Source organism: Carlito syrichta, unplaced genomic scaffold (assembly GCF_000164805.1).
Source record: "Carlito syrichta isolate Samal-C Ts95f unplaced genomic scaffold, Tarsius_syrichta-2.0.1 Scaffold302385, whole genome shotgun sequence".
NCBI classification, from domain to species: Eukaryota; Metazoa; Chordata; class Mammalia; order Primates; family Tarsiidae; genus Carlito; species Carlito syrichta.
Genome location: NW_007246481.1, coordinates 385415 through 391036, shown reverse-complemented (window position 1 = coordinate 391036; position 5622 = coordinate 385415). Strand labels below are relative to the sequence as shown.

The window sequence follows — 5622 nt, the reverse complement described above, 5'->3', positions numbered from 1 at the left end:
GCAGTGGCTGCTCCCCAGCCACCGCAGCCTTGACCTGCTGGGCTCTGGCGATCCTTTCGCCTCAGCCTTCCAAGTAGCTGGAACTACAGGCGCGCGCTACCACGCCCATTAATTTTTTGACTTATTGTAGAGATGAGGTCTCGCCAAGTTGCCCGGGCGGGTCTCGAACCTGCGGGCACAGGCAATCCACTCACCTCAACCTCTCATATTATTACTTTTAATTGAACTGCTATAACTTCCTGAAATGCAGGCTTCATTTTTAAGTGAACTCCCATAACTTCCTGAAAGGCTTCAATATGTATGTGTGGGTATTTGAGCTTTTCAGCAGAGGTGTCTCTTAAACTAAGTTCATTCAAACAATATTTATTGCATGCACATTATTTGCCAGACATTGTTCTCAGGTGCTGAGGACATAATACAATCCTTGCCTTCAGGAAGTATCACAAGCACACTGTCTCAGCCACAAGATCTGCTTAAACAAATTTCAACTTTTAAATTTCTTTTTCTCTAGAAAAAGTACTTTGAAAAAAGATGCAACGGATTCTTGATTTTCTTAGGGCGTCTTCCAAGACACCATTTATTAATCATTAATTGTTTTTGTTTTTTTTTTTTGAATTGGAGTCTCACTCTGTCACCCAGACTAGAGTGCAGTAGCACGCTCTCGGCCACCGCAACCTCGAGCTGCTGGGCTCTGACGATCCTTCCACCTCAGCCTTCCAAGTAGCTGGAACTACAGGCACGTAGTTATCCAAGCCCGGCTAATTTTTAATTTACTGTAGAGACAAGGTCTCCCCAAGTTGCCTGGGCAGGTCTCAAACCCGCAGACTCAGACGATCCACTCGCCTCAGCCTCCCAAAGTGCTAGGATTATAGGCTGAGCCACCGAGCCTGGCCATAAATCATTAATTTTTTTATGCCTGTATTATAAAGTACTTGACAAGCTAACCAAAGTTTATATGGACATAGAGTATATTTTCCACAAGTCACAAAGCATGTTTCAATTTTTGCTGAGGGAATAATATGCACGAAGACACCTACAGATGTTTTAAAATGGTAAGACCTTACCCAAAGTGGTCATTATCTATTTATGTGTTACTCCAACCTTAATCCTGTCTATGTATTTCTCTTTTTTTCGCTATTCCAAAGTGAACTTCGATTAACAGCTTCCTATCAACAGAGACCTTATCTGTTTTTTGCAAACTGTGCATTACCTAAACTAAAATCAGAGCTGATCAATTTAAAAGTGCAGTTATTGAATGCTCGCTGTGCGTGACATATGCGATCTGATTTCATCCTCACAGCAGTCACGCAGTTGTTAGTGCCTCTATTTTACAGATAAGCAAGCAGCCTCACTGAGGTTAAATGGTGCATGTAGCACATGTGACCTGGCAGAAAGCTGAGTATTTGAATTCACTTAGGATGCCAGAGTCCCAAGTTTTACCTAATTTCTTACTCATCTTTAGGAGGTATGCAGAAAAGTAAACTTTCTCAGATGGTGAGAACGTCCATAGGCGATTTCTGTCTCTTGTTAAGGTCAGTGAAAACGGTCAACTTCAAAATGTTTTGCCAAAATTGCAGATTTCAAATTGTTCCCATTGGAAAGACACACTATAAAAACACAGTGGATAACTTCCAAGCCTAACTGGAACCATAACCCTAATCCTAATCCTAACCCATGGATATGACGTCAAGAATAGCCATAATTACAGCAATGGGACTTATTTTCCCTTAAGGGGAGAATAGGTCCCTGGAAGTATCTTGAGGAAGTGGACAGAGCACGAACTACTGCTGGAGAGAATGAAATTACAAGCAATGACCATGATAAGCATGCTGTCTCAGAAAAGCACTGACAAGTTGGTATTGGAAGCAGTACACATGCAAACAACAAAATGTATGTCTACACTGAATCTTCTCGACCCCTGGCTTCCATAGGGCCTTTAGCCCATCAAAGTAAAGACATGGCTCAACCAAGGTAGGATTCATTTTGTCTAGAACTGTGAATCCAAATGTGATCTTCGTGGCCTTAACATGCGTAATGGAATTTTATGCCATCGAATTTAAATCACATAACTGCATCGACACATGCCTTTATCTTGTGCATTCCAGGTCCAGACTATGTAATATGTAGAGCTCGCATGATACATTTAAAATACAAGAGCTACCTTATGCACTAACTTTTAGATGAGAAGCCTACACAACACATGAATGGCTTTATTTTCACCCTAAAATTTCATGTAAGTATTATTTTTGCCAAGAGTTTTAAAAATGCTTTTAGGGGAAAAAAATCATGATTTATAGTTTCTGATCTGATACAGCATTTCCATCAAAAGTAATACACTGAGTAACCTGTCCCGATAAGACTCAAAGAGGAACCTAGCAACTACCGTAAGGTCAGCGCACAATCCCTGGTTTTCAAGCATGGCCATGAGAACTGCTGGAATGCTTGGCCAGACCGTTATCCCATCTTAGGAAATTAATCCAAGTTGATCCAAGAATCACCCTAACAAACAGCCATCCCTAGAGGGCTTATTATGCTTGGAGCTTTGCATGACATTACTTTTAATTCACAAAACTATTCAACAAATGAGGTATTATCACTCCCATCTCACAGGTGAAACAGTTAAGAGCCAGGAAAATGAAAAGTATTGCTCAAATGGCAGAGCTATTAAATTAGAGGAAGGAGGCATTCGAATAGGTAACTTCAAAACTTGTAAAACTCAGATTTCTGGGCATGTGGTCTTCAGCAGATCCTAGTATACAGCCACAAATGCTACTCAGCGGTCACCGATCTGGGCCCTGAAATCAACGTTGAAGCACGTTTCCAGCTTTATCATGGCCATAATTCTTTCATCAGCACATGAAAAGCTTGGCCAAAAGGCAGGGCCAACTCTGGTTGCCAGACCTCAGGAGCTCACCCCCAAGCTGGGCCAGGCATTCCTAGCTGCAGAGCTGCAAAAGTGACTCACCAGCACGAAAAGCAATGGCATCCTAAGATGTCCTGTCACCTCCAGATCTGAACATGTTTCAGCGGAGGTGGGAGAGAGGACACATTTCAGCCCACAACTTTACACAGATTTTCCCCCTCTCTCTCAGGAAAGTTTGCAGGTGTAAGACTGGAGAGAGTACAGAGAGGAAGTTACACCGTCAAGGAGAGGAATGTGCTTTGAGGACTGACTAGAGTAGCACTGAAGACATCAAATAGCAAGAAAAGATGAAAAACAGGAACAAACAATAAAATCTCTCCCAACTGGCAGACCCAACCTAATTGTGAGGCTGTGTGTCCCACGTGAAGCCAGGAGCTGAGCTACCAAGGAGAAATCATCAGAGTGCATTTTTTTCTTCTTAGTTTTTTTGGGTTTGGGGGGGTCAGTTATGCCGAGTTGCAGCTGAGAAGGAACTTACTATAACTTGCGTCATTCCTGGATCCCAAAGGGTGACTTTACTTACGGGTCGCGCAAAACAAAAAACAAGCAAACAAGTAAATACAAAAAACGGGCAGAGAACTATGAAAAGATGGGCAGAAGCCTACAGGGAGCTCAGAAAAAGAAAATCCTGCACAATTACTCTCATAGGTTGGTAAATTTATTGCTTGATCTGGGTCCCGGCAGGAAACATGTGCCCAGGAAAATAAATTAGAGAAGTGCTCAGCTGTAGGCTAGTTTAGTTAAGGAGTAATGAAAAGGATAAGAACAGATGATGTGAGTAAAAGAACAGACTCGGATGCTTTTATCTGGGTGCTTCTGGTTTCTATTATCACCTCTCTAATGTAAATCTAACTCCACGGTTCTTTAATGACTCTCTGGGGACCACCACTCACAGGATAAAACAGGAAGAAGGGACCCGGGAGACCGTTGCCTTTCGTCTCCTTTGGGATATGCCAGAGTTGTGGGTTGTTTTCTTTTTTTCTTTTAATGCAATCTCAAGCCGGGGTTATCTGAACTATGTGACAGAGAGAGAGAGAGAGAGAGAGCGAGAGGGACAGACAGGCAGACAGAAGGAAGACGAGAGGGAATTGAGAAGAATGTTGGAGCTTGCAACTCTTGAGGTTTAGACTAGAAGTTTATTTCAAGCTCTTAGGACCAGTGTGCCTTCCTCGGACCCTTGCTGATAAAAAAAAAAAAACAACAGCTTGGGGGGTGGAAGAAGCCAAGCTCTGCATGGCTGGTACCTGTCCAGTGTGGACACAAAACTGACTTGTGCCGGCTGTTCTGAGGCTTTTGAATCAACTGTCTCCTGCCCTTTGGCCATTAATGCAAGAGCTGGAGTTTCTCTCAAGGTCTCAGTTTCCTTTTTTATTGGCATGAGATCTCTGAGGAGTCTTCTGGCCCTAAAGTTACATGAGTCTCTAATTCCGATGGAAGGCCCCAGAGAGAAACAGAGGGTGAGAGGAAGGAGTTTGGTAAGAAGAAGCCCCGCTTCAGGACCCCGGCAGCTGTTGGGGAGGGGGTGGGTGAGGTATCGGGTCCCCAGGCGCTCCCCGGGTCGTTCTCTCTTAGAGGGTTCGACAGTGGCAAGCCTGGTACCGGAGAAGCACCGGTGTTCAACACACAGACCTCTCCCTGAGCTTCTTTTCCTAAGTCACCCAGGACACCAGGTTGCTGCCTTTGCCCCAAAAGCCGTGGGGGCCCCGGTGGCGCTGGGAAGGTCTCTGGCAAAACCCAAGTCAGCTGCCCCAGGGCTTTACAATCTAGGCACAGCCTCTCTGTCTTGCAAATGAGTCGCCAGGGAGGAGGGGGTGGGGCCGAAGGGAAGCAGGTCTCCCCGTTTCCTTCTTAGCTCTGCTGAGAACCAGGGTCATCTGAAGACCACATGTGGCCGGGTGTGCAGACAAGAGCGTCCAGGGACAGCCGAGCCACCCTCCCCTCCAGCCCCCTCCCCCAAGGCCAGCCTTCCCCTCTCAACCCACCCACCCACCAGCCAGAAGCCACCCGTCATCTGCCTGGTTCACTGTCGTATTTTCGTGTTAATACGGTCTGCTGATCTGCAGTGTCAGGCTGGATCAGGAAATGTAAATCGAGCCCCTTCGATTTCCAATAGGTAAACATCTGTGCGTCTCGCTCCTAGACTGCCAGGCAACTCGAAGGCACCCTAGGGTGTCAGTCACCCACGGCGCAGCACCCCACACTGCAGCCGCTTTCTTGGGGAGGCTTTTGGTGCTTTTTCTTGAGCTGGTGAACACTGGCAGAGGCGTCTGCCCGGGATGCAGGCCACCTGCAGGGCTTCGGTCAACCGGCTTCTCGTGAGCCCAGCCAAGGGGCGCAAGTACACGTCGGGGCCGCCCTCTCCCCAGCTGCCTGGCTCCCTCCAGCCCGGTCTTCGAGACGCACGCCAAAAAGGCAGAGGGGTCACACCTACCCGGCCCACGATCACGGCACGTCCGTCCTCACCGATAAGCAAGAAAATCAGGGCCACTCACTGTATTTCAGCCCGAGCCCAGCAGCGTCCAGATGGAAGTCCGGGTGGTGGGGAACAAGGGAAAGCCCACGATCCTGACACCAAAAAGCCTTTCTAAAGAGAGGAGGTCGACGCGGAGAAGTCCAGCGGCGATCACCCGGCAGTCTCCGTCCGCACCGGCCCCACTCCGAGCGCGCTCGCCGGGCGCCCCTCAGCGCCGGGCCCTGCC

At 47.0% G+C, this 5622-nt stretch overlaps 1 protein-coding gene across 8 annotated transcripts in view; it reads right to left on the bottom strand.

The window, feature by feature from the left end:
• LRRC4C (leucine rich repeat containing 4C) overlaps window positions 1-5622 on the bottom strand; it is a 529928-nt gene that overhangs the window by 171172 nt on the left and 353134 nt on the right. Inside the window, exon 1 of one of the 8 annotated variants that reach the window (XM_008056513.1) lies at window positions 5416-5575. The exons of 5 other annotated variants lie outside the window; for them this stretch is intronic. The gene's annotated coding sequence lies outside the window, so the exon portion shown is untranslated. Of the gene's footprint in view, window positions 1-5354; window positions 5391-5415; window positions 5576-5622 lie in introns of those variants that run through there. 2 more of the 8 variants (XM_008056512.1, XM_008056514.1) reach the window with 2 other exon arrangements.